Source organism: Zalophus californianus, chromosome 6 (genome assembly GCF_009762305.2).
Source record: "Zalophus californianus isolate mZalCal1 chromosome 6, mZalCal1.pri.v2, whole genome shotgun sequence".
NCBI classification, from domain to species: Eukaryota; Metazoa; Chordata; class Mammalia; order Carnivora; family Otariidae; genus Zalophus; species Zalophus californianus.
This window is the reverse complement of record NC_045600.1, coordinates 790792-802332: the sequence shown is the minus strand read 5'-3', so window position 1 is coordinate 802332 and position 11541 is coordinate 790792.

Genomic DNA, 11541 nt, shown 5'->3' with positions numbered 1-11541 from the left:
AAAATGCTTTTGGGTTTTGTTTACAGCTTTATTGAGGTATAACAGATATGTAGTAACCACACATAATAGAGTGTATAATTTGATGCATTTCCCTTCTGGTGTCTGCTTTGGCCCAGGGGGTATTTGGTAAGTTTGATAAGTGCTGACACCCATCACCACAATCAACACAATGAGCAAAATGTTTCCTCCTGCCCCTTGTGTCTGCAACTCTGGAATTGGCCATTTTTGTCTTCTGTCTGTTCTCCTGATCAGTCCAGAGGTGTATCAATGTTACTGGCCCTCTCCAAGAGGCATACTGGGTTTACTGATTTTCTTTTATTGTTTTTCTGTTTTCTATTTCATTGATTTCTACTCTGGCATTTATTCTACCCTCCCCTCTGCTTAAGTGAGGTTTAATTAGTTCTTTTTCTGCCTGGTTTTGTAGGGAGGAGATGAGCTCATCAACACAGTTTCCTTCCTCTGTGACACAGGCCTTCTGGGCTAGACATCCGCCTCTAAGTGCTACTTTAGCAGAATCCCACAAATTTCGACGTGTTCGGTTTTCATTTTGTTCAATCTGAAATTATTTCTAATTCCGCTCTCGATTTCTTCTTGGACCCAAGGTTTATTTGGAAACCTGTTGTTTAGTTTGGGGAATGGGATCTGGGGTTTTCTCAAATCTCTCTCTGGGACTGCTTCCCCTCGGTACGCTGCTCTCCCCGTGCACGGCTGCATTCAGTCCCTGTGGCAACACTGCTGCAGATCCTGTTATCTGCATTTCATGGTGGACCTCCTGAGAATCTGAGGGGTGACAGCCCCAAATCACACAACCAACAGGAGACAAAGTGGAATCCAGACTGGATCCGCTTGGCTGCTGACTCCTGTTCTCACCCAGTGCACCAGAAGGGCTCACGGGGAAGCTCCCAGGGGCAGACACGTGCAGAGGCCCCGGGGCCCCCCTGGGGGCCGCATCCGAGCGGGGGGGGGGGTCATTGAACAAAGGGGCAGGGGGTGGGGATGACAGCACCCCTGAGGTCAAGAGGTTTGAAGCATGTGGCTGGTTTGGGTGATGGGGAGAAGTGGGTGCTGTCAGGGCCAAGAAGTCTTTTTTTAAAAAACAAAAAAACATTTCGTTTATTCATTTGAGAGAGAGAACCAGAGAGAGTGAGTGTGAGAGAGCGCACAAGCAGGGGGAGTGGCAGAGGGAGAGGGAGAAGCAGACTCCCCGCTGAGCAGGGAGCCCGATGCGGGGCTCAATCCCAGGACCCTGGGATCATGACCTGAGCCGAAGGCAGAAACTTAACTGACTGAGCCCCCCAGGTGCTCCTGGGCCAAGAAGCCTTTGCTCAGATGGACCACAGAGCTGAGTGAGCCACCCCAAGGTGGAGTGAGGGTACAAAGAATGGAGCCGGTGTAGAGCGAGAATGTAGGCAATCTGCCTTCCAGGGATACCTGTCAGGCCCGCCGGGGGTGGAGGGGGCCTGCAGCAAAAGCACACAGAAGATGCTCAACTAAACACCTAGGACGGACGACGTGTGCTGACAAGCTCAAAGAGCCAAGCGCGGGGAGATGGAGGGCACTATGCCCACCCTGAGCACCCACCAGGGCACCCGTGTGAGCAGGTAAGGGAGTGGAAGTCAGGCCTGGGAAAGGCAGGCCATGTTCTCCAGTCAACCACGAAAAGGGCCCTGCGTTTCCTCCTGCTCTCTCTGACTCCAGGAACACATGAGCAGACAGGCTGGGCCCAGGCTGGGGGCTCAGGGCACGGCTATTACAGGGGACCCCAGAAAGCAGCATGGCCATCAGACTGGAAGGACACCGGCTTTAATCCAAGCTGAGGCAACGAGGAGACGAAGCAGAAAGGGTTTCTTTACCGCAGGACCTGAGAAACAGCCTGGCCAGGCGGTTCCAGGGCCCGGGGAGCGATGAGGCTCTGCAAACTGCCCACTCCTCGTGGTTTCTGTATTCATCATGCTGTTGCTTTCATTTTCTATATTTTATGATGCTTTGATGTCTTGTGGCCGTGCAGACCCAGGGTCAGCTCATTCCTTGAGACAGCAAACAGCCTGAGCTCTCCTTTGGTACACAAGCCAACGAACCCCTACACAGACCCCGTCTGTCCCGTTTCATCCGCTCCTGCAGTCCAGGACACTATCCCCTGCCCTGGACGACCCCAGGGCCAGGTTCCAGACCACGAGAGGCCACCCCTCCAGCCCAGAGACCAATCCTAAGGCTCCCATCACCCCGCCCTTCCACCCAGTACATGGCCACGGGCCAGTTCTCCAAGCTGCCCTCTCCCGTCTGCATAATAGGGGTGATGGCACCCCCATCCTAGCGTTGTGGGGTGCACTGGGGGGGGCAACCAATAGCCCACAGACAGTAGTTTTGTTTGCAGACAGCTCAGAATACACCTCCCTCACCATGAGGCTTGGTGGGGCTCAGTCCGTCCTCCTCCAAGGGAGCTGAGGGCCAGGGCACGCATTCTCACGTCCAGGCCCAGCACAGCCACCCCACCTCTGCAACTGGGATCAAGAACTGGGGTTCTCAGGATGTCCTGATGTCTCCAGGCCTCGGTGGACCCAATGACCCCAACACATGTCCCAAGAAGGGAACGACCTGGGGAGACGGGACATCACGGCGGTGACACAGCCCCTGAACCAGGGTCATTCCGGATTAGACAGGTGAGCGTGCAACGTTAGTAGAATGGCTGGACCTACATTTGCAAACTCCCAGACTATGGCAAAATTTATAAAATTGTGTACAAACGCATGATTCCCTGGCCCACTGGTTACCTGCTGGGTGGACAGGACCTCTTCCCTGGAAAAGGGCAACACCACACCTGCTCTCTTCTGGGCCGGCCTGGTCCCACAGAGCTCGTGGTCATGCCTCCACCCTGGGCAGGCGGCCCACTGATCAATTCCCTCCTGTCCCTCCGCTGACCAAACCTGTCGGGGCGACTCCCACCCGTTTGTGTCTGGAAGTTTCCAGGAAAAGTTCTGTATCTGTGGGACTCCATGCTGCTTTGCAGACGGGTGCTATAGACCAGCACCTCCAGCGCACCACTCCCCATCCAAACGCTCGTGTGGCGTGTGTGTGCATGCGTGTGTGTATGTGCACGCGCGTGCATGCGTGTGCACGTGTGTGCACGTGCGCGCGTGCATGTGTGCGTGTGTGTGCGTGTGTGAGCATGCGCGCGCGTGCATGTGTGCGTGTGAGCATGCGTGTGCGTGTGCACGTGTGTGCATGTGCACGCGCGTGCATGTGTGTGCGTGTGTGAGCATGCGCGTGTGTGAACATGCGTGTGCATGTGGGCACGCGTGTGGCCTTCTGCGCCGCGTCTCCTTCTCCTGAATTTCCTCTTTCTCCTGGGAACTGTCCATTTCCAGCCCCGAGCTGGCTGGTCCTCCTCTCTGCCCCGGCCACAGCCCCGAGTGTCACCGAGTCATGGGCAGGCTTCTTCCCCGTGGCTCTTCCTCTGGACCCCACAGCCTCCACCCAGGCCAAACAGGGCAGCACCACCCTCAGGCACCCCCAGGCCTCCCACACCGTGTCCCACAAAGCTGTGAAAAGTGCGTGTCACTCAGGCCTCGTTTTGCTCAGAACTGTGTGGTTCGCTCCCACCTCTGCCCTACTACGGTGCCAAACCCAGCCCCCGGGGCCCACCTCCGTCGGGGCCCACCTTCACTTCTTTGACTTGAAAAATACTGTTGCCTTCAGATCACCAAGATCATTTGGTGATCTTGCTAATTGTAAATTTTTGCTAATTGTAAAGCATCAGGAAAACAAAGCCCTAAAGAAAACCAGAAATCAGCCCCACAGCCATCTGAGCCTCCCTGAGTGGGACGGATGGTTCAGAGGCACCTTGGCCACTGCCCTCCCGCCTTAGTGAATTACCCGTGAGCATCTTTTGCAGACGTGTGTATTAGGGCCTCACTGCTTCCTTTCTTTTCCAATGTTTACCTGCTGTAGTGGCTAACGGTGAAAATGTTTCCATTGTGGGAAACACAGAGAAGGATTCAAGTTTAGACATGAAGCGGTCTTATTCTCAGGGCAGAGGCAGGAGGCTGTCCGCGGGTGCTGCTTCTACGCACCACTCCAGGGCCTGGGCCACGCCACGTGCTGAGCTGCGCGTGCTGACGTTTCACACAGTGATGTGCAGTGAGCATCTGCCCATCTTGGACAACTGCGAGGGCCTCCATTCTGTGGCGACCCTGTGCCCCGCGGGGAGACGTGCACCTTGTTTTAACTTGCAATTCCTGATGCTGGTGCCAATGAGCAACACGGTGTCTCCATCTGACACCTTTTGTGAATCTTTTAAAGAGTCCCAGCCAGATGGCACCCGATGCCAGGCCAGCAGTAGGCTTGGTCTGCTGGCTTCTGATAACAGAGCCTGTATTCTTTTCCTCTATTTTTAGTACACAATTCGTACACGTCTGCAGAGAAAATAGGAAATAAAGACAAAAAAAGAGGAGAAACTAAATCGAGTGAATGCCCACCACGGAGGAAATTTCTTGACACGTCAGATTCATTTCTAACCTGAAGATACATCTTCCACATCTATCATGGCTTACGTGTAAATATCTATTCCACCTGCGCACGTGTTTGTTAGCCAAATAGGATCATACTATATATTCTATTTCTAGCTTTCTGCAAACTTACCGTTTCTCACGGCTGCCGCGTGTTTGCCGGGGCAGCTGTGCCATGGGCCCCAACCACGCCCTGCTCTGTGACCCTGGGTGGCCACTCTCAGGAGCCGCACCGGCTGGGTCTCTAGACACACCCTGCTCCCCGCTGGTCTGACGGTGACCTCGGGGTCACCGGCAAGTGTCAATGCGGGGTGCTGCCACCTGCAGGGTGTTCTCCTGACCCGCCCTCCAGAGGTTCCTCCTGGGGCCTGATGCAGCCCCTCCAGGGCGCTGGCCCCCATTCCGCCCCTCCCCCTGGCGCCAGCGCAGAGACCCTATTGTTCAACCCCCACAATCTGACAGTGAACAGGAGCATCTCCGCGTGTGGGAACCCTCCCCCGTGACTTCCAGCCGGTCCACACCGTCTGCAGGGGCGCCTGCCCCAGGCTTTGCACTGTCCCTATCTATTCGCAGGAGGCTACGGTGCTAGCAATCACAGACACGTTTCTCCCGTTCACCGCCTAACTTTGCTGACAGTGGGTTTGGCTGCGGACACATCTGACACCTCCAGGCTCTCAGCCCAGCAGTGTCCTTCGGCGCTTCTACACTCAGAAAGCCCCCAGAGTCTGAAAGTGGCTTTGCTGTGCTTGATGCTTCTCCTTCTTCACTGTGAGGTCCGTCTGGGTTTCCTGCTGGTGTTATGTGGGGGGGAGGCTGAAACTTGATCTTCCTGCAGGTGGCCCCGAGGAGAGACCATCACTGCTTGAACCGTGCCTTGGTCTCCTCGTGGATTCTTGCACAGCTTTGGCCCTGGCCATTTCGGGAGACACTTACACTTAGGTTAGGATAATCGCCTTCCTCCAAAGTGTGCTTACAGTGGTGATAATAAGCTTCACTTGGTGCACACCCATGAGTGTGGCTGCTCGCATGGAAAGGCGGGAGGGCACAGCGAGCACCCGTGTCTCTGGTGAGAAGACTTAGGACGGCCCTCAGGGACAACCACGTATTTCTCCTTCCTGTTGGACCTATCAGCAACTTCTTAAGCTTCTTGTGGCAGTCCGGGTTCTCCAGAGACACGGAAGCCACAGGAGGTACGTGGCTTCATTATGAGATCATATGATGAGGACCTGGTGCGTGGGACCACGGGGCCCTGAGAAGTCCCGCAATCTGCCGTCTGCGCGCCGGGGCTCAGGGGAGCCCGTGGTGTGATGCAGCCTGAGTCCAGAGGCCTGAGAACCAGGGGAGCCGATGGTGTGAGTTGCGGTCTGAGGACAGGACAGGAGACGAGGCATCTCCCCTCAGCCGTGAGGCTGGAAGAGGGGGCACATCCGTCCTTCCTCCACCTTTAGTTCTATCTGGGCCCTGGACTGGATGGGGCCCGGCACCCTGGGACAGCCACCTGCTTCCCCGAGACCCCACCCACATGCCGGTCTCCCGGGGAACACCCCCCTACACACCCCCCAGAAGGAATTCTGATGTAGGTGCCTGTGGCCAGTCCCACCGACACACGAAGGGACCCTCACCCTCTTTGGATCAGTCCCCTCACTGAGAAACAAGGTATCGCTAATCCACACACTCAAATATTCCTCCACAAGCCAGGCACACGCCTCCAGCTTCAGCTGGAAGACTAAGAAAGGGGGTTTCCCTTCTGCGGGGGCCTTGTGTCCAGCCCTAAAGGGAAGGCTGTCCCAAGGGAGAGGAGAGAACAGACCCTGGTCCTGCTGCGAGAGGTATTTTGTTGTATTGCCTGGTGTTTGGGGGATGGACCTTCCCATTATTCCTCGTAGCATTTAAGTTCCAGTTCTGGTTAGTCCCAGCACTTTCTGGGTTTCATCCTGCATTTTGTCAGGATATAACCAAATTTTATTCATAGTGACAATATAAGCTCCTCCCTCCCATAGCTCTTAGTAATGTTTTAGGGACTAACTGGCCATTTTAATTGGTTGCTAGTAATGTTTTGCCACATATATGATGTTGGTCTAAATGCCCCACATGGACATCTGGGTAAACAGTTTACATTATACCCATATCACAGATACTGAGCCACACTCCAGAAAAGCATTCAGGGATATAGAAAATGCTCATGGTATGTTGTTAGGTGGGAAAAAAAATGCAGTCTGTATACCTCAACCCAGATTTGGGGGGGGGGAAAGGATGTATGCATAGAAAGAGACTGTAGAGATACACCCCTGAACTACCTGAGGGCCTCTCAGGACAGTGGGCTGACAGTTCTGTTTTCCCCCCCTTTTACTTTACTCTGTGCCCCCAATGCAGTGGCTCAAAACAAGAGTAGCATGTCATGGATCAGAAGAACAATTATTGTTCGAATGTCTGTGCTGCCCAGAGCAATCTACACATTCAATGCCATCCCTATCAAAATACCAACAGCATTTTTCACGGGGCTAGAATAAACAATCCTAAAATTTGTATGGAACCACCAAAGACCCCAAATTGCCAAAGTAATCTTGAAAAAAAAAAAAGAAAGCAAAGCTGGAGGCATCACGATTCTGGACTTCAAGCTCTATTACAAAGCTGTAGTGATCAAGATAGCATGGTACTGGCACAAAAACAGACACACAGATCAATGGAACAGACTAGAAAACCCAGAAATGAGCCTATAATTATATGGTCAATTTATCTTTGACAAAGCAGGAAAGAATATCCAAAGGGAAAAAGCCTCTTCAATAAATGGTGCTGGGTAAATTGGACAGCCACATGCAGAAGAATGAAACTGGACCACTCTTTTACACCACACACAAAAACAAATTCCAAATGGATGAAAGACCTCAATATGAGATAGGAAACCACTGAAATCCTAGAGGAGAACACGGGCAGTAACCTCTTTGACATCGACCACAGCAACTTCTTTCAAGACAGGTCTCCAAAGGCAAGGGAAAGAAAAGTGAAAATGAACTTTTGGGACTTCATCAAGATAAAAAGTTTCTGCACAGCAAAGGAAACAGTCAACAAAACCAAAAGACAACCTATAGAATGGGAGAAGATATTTGCAAAGGACATATCAGATAAAGGATTAGTATCCAAATATATAAAGAACTTATACAACTCAACACCCAAAAACCAAATAATCCAATTTAAAAATGGGTGAAAGACATGAACAAACACTTTTCCAAAGAAGACATCCAAATGGCCAACAGAGACATGTAAAGATGCCCAACATCACTTGGCAGCAGGGGAATACAAATCAAAACCTCAATGAGATACGACCTCCCACCAGTCAGAAAGGCTAAAATCAACAACACGAGAAACAACAGGTGTTGGCGGGGATGTGGAGAAAGAGGAACCCTCTTGCACTGTTGGTGGGAATGCAGCTGGGGCAGCCACTCTGGAAAACTAGAGCTACCCTATGATCCAGCAATCGCACTGCTGGGTATGTATCCAAAGAATACAGAAACACTAACTCAAAGGGACACATGCACCCCTATGTTTATAGCAGCATTATCTACAGTAGCCAAACTATGGAAGCAGCCCAAGTATCCACTGATGCATGAATGGGTAAAGAAGAGGTGATATATATACATATGTATATGTATATGTATATATACAAAAAAAGACAAATTCTGTATGATTTCACTCATATGTAGAATTTAAGAAACAAAACAAACAAATTAAAAATGAGACAGAGAAAACAGACTCTTAAAATATAGAGAAGAAACAGAAGTTTGCTGGGGATGGGAAGAATGGGTGCAATAGGTGAAGGATTAAGAGTACATTTATCATGATGAGCACCGAGTAATGTATAGAATTGTAGAATCACTATATTATACACCTGAAACATAATACTGTATGTTAACGTCATATACTGGAATTAAAATAAAATAAAGATAAAAATTAGGGGGAAAAAACAGTGGCAGCATGGCATTTAGACTGGACAGGAAGAAGAGCACTGAATCTAATGGTGTAGGAAATCATAGGGGCGCCTGGGTGCCTTTGTTGGTGAAGCGTCTGCCTTCGGCTCAGGTCATGATCCCAGGGTCCCGGGATCGAGTCCTACATCGGGCTCCCTGCTCCGCGAGGAACCTGCTTCTCCCTCTCCCTCTGCTGCCGCTCCCCCTGCTTGTGCTCTCTCTCTCTCTGTCTGTCAAATAAATAAAATCTTAAAAAAAAAATAAATGTGGGAAATCCTAAAGAGTCCACATAGAAACTACCAGAACCAACATCTTCAGAAACTTTGGTTGGGCAAGGAGTTCATGGATCTGGCACCTAATGCATAAAGGAACCAGCTGACTAATTGAACTTCACCAAACTTTGAAACTTGGCTTTTCAAAAAATAGCATTAATAAGATGAAAATACAAGCACAGATTGGAAAATATTTGCAAATTACAAATCTGATGGATAGCTCCTATCCAGAATATATAAAGAATTCAATAATACAAATATAAACAACCCAATTAAAAGATTTGAGTAGACATTTCAGCAAAGAAGGCACAGAAATGGCCAAGAAGCCCATGCAAAGATGCTCAAATCATTAATCATTAGGGAAATGCAAATCAAACCATGGGGAGATACTATTTTGCACCCACTAGTATAATGAAAAAGACAGACAGCGAGTGTTGCTGAGGATGTGCAGGAACGAGAACCTTCACGTGTTGCTGGTGAAAATGGAAAATGGTGAAGTCACTCTGGAAAAAGACTTTGGCCATTTCATAAAGTCTTAAAAGGGTCTTTACAAGTTTCTTTAAGAGTCTCACTTGTCAACAGCTTCCATACTATACAGTTCTTCTTCCAGGAATCTGCCCAAGAGAACTGAAAGCCTAGGTCCACACAAAGACTTGTACGTGGATGTTCATGGCGGCATTTCCCCTGATAGTCCCAACGTCCACCAACTGGTGAATGGACAGACAAAAGGCAGCACATCTCTACAGCGGAATATTACTTGGCCGGCCGTAAAAAGAACAAAATACTCCCAGGTCTGCATGAGAGGACCTCAGGACCACCATGCTAAGTGAAAGAGGTCAGACTCAAGAGCCCACATATGGCACACTTCCATTTATGAGAAATGTCCAGAACAGGCAAATCTGTAGAGACAGAACCAGGCAGCGGTTGCGAGGGGCTGGAGATAGAACCGGAAGTGACTGCAAATGGGCACAAGGGAAGTTTGGGGGTGCTGACAATGACCTAAAATTGGTGGTGATGGTTGTACAGCTTTTACAAAGTTGCTAAAATCATCTAACCGTGTACTCCAAATGGGTGGATTTTGTTGTATATTCTTAAGCAATCTCCACGTCCAGTGCAGGCCCGATGTGGGGCTCCATCTCAGCACTCTGAGATCCTGACCTGAGCTCAGATCAAGAGTCGGGTGCTTAGCTGACTGAGCCCCCCAGGCGCCCCATGGATTCTGTTACGTATTAATTCTACCTCAATGAAGCTGTTAAAAAAAATCCACCAAGGATGATGTCTGCAGCAACGCAGGGTGGCTGGCTTCCAAGGATAAGTGGAGAGAGAGAAAATCAGCACAGATGGGGCGCCTTGAACATGGCATCTGTTTCTCACAGCTCTGGAGGCTGGAAGCCTGAGGTCAACGTGCTGGCCAATGAGGCTCCCAGGGAGGACTCTGTCCCTGCCTCAAAGAAGGAGGCCTCCCTGCCCTGTGCTCTCAAGGCAGGGAGGGAGAGAGGGGGAGGCCGAGATGGATGCAGAGACAGGGAGAGAGGAGGAGCTGAGGGGAGGGAGAGGGCCCGAGAGCAAGGGGCCCGTTCCGGCCCAGCCTTGAGAGCCACGCAGGCCATGTCCACTAGCAGCTGCCCCTGGCCCACGGGAGAGGAGGGTTGGGTGGCCATTGGCAGGGGCAGCCAGGGGCCTTCAGGAAGGGCGGGAGCCACCCACCGTCCGAAGTTAGGAAGACCTGGTGGTGGACGGGGTAGCTGGACGGAGGCCGTGGTCTGTGCACACATAAAGTCTGGGGGGCAGAGCACACTCCCCCAGCCCCCAGAGTGCCCTGTCCACGCCCCTCCTTCCTGGCCAAGGCTGCCATCCTCGGAGGCCTCTTTTCTGTGAAATGCAGGGTGTCCTTTGCTCATTTTCTGTTAGGCGCTGGAGGAGGGGCCCAGGTGCGGGATCTTGGATCTCAGGCTGTGCACCCAACCTCGGGGGTTTGGGGGTGAAGATGACTCCGGGAGGGTGCTCAGCGCAGGAGGAGGGAATGAGCTCTTCTCCCATCCCCTCGTTCAGCAACGACCAGGGCACCACCCGGCTGCCTTTGTTCCACGACCTTTGTCTCTTGTTCCGGCAAGTGGTGCATCTGCCACTGTGTTCAACGCTCTTTTCAACATCATTTTCCTGACAGGGACAGGATTCGTTGGGACGGGAGAAACATCCAGAAAGCAGGACATCACAAGCCTGTGGGAGCTCGGGCGGCTGGTGACAAGACCCGAGGCAAGTTCTCGTGGGATGAGCCCCCTGGCTGTTGCCACGGAGAGAGCAATGACTCCAACCCCGGGTGTTTGCCAGTGTCTGTAGTTAGACGCCCCTACACGGCCAACTTCAAGCCGCCCAAGGGCTGGCCCTGAACGTGAGCTTGGCGAGAGCTGCAAGCAGCATTTTCACCAGCCAGAAGCAGCACAGAGTGTCCTAAAAATGCATTACACTTAGTAGCACGAATACCGTGTATTTATTACCTTTATTTTTTGTAACATTTATTTGATTGTAAATTTATATAATTTAATTTTTAATAGTGGCTGTGAAACGGGGGTCATATTTTTTGCAGATTTTTCTACTTGATTCTTTTTTTATTTTTATTTTTTTTAAAGATTTATTTATTTATTTTGAGAGAGTGAGAATGAGAGAGAGAGAGCACATGAGAGAGGGGAGGGTCAGAGGGAGAAGCCGACTCCCCGCTGGGCAGGGAGCCCGATGCGGGACTCGATCCCGGGACTCCAGGATCATGACCTGAGCCGAAGGCAGTCGCTTAACCAACTG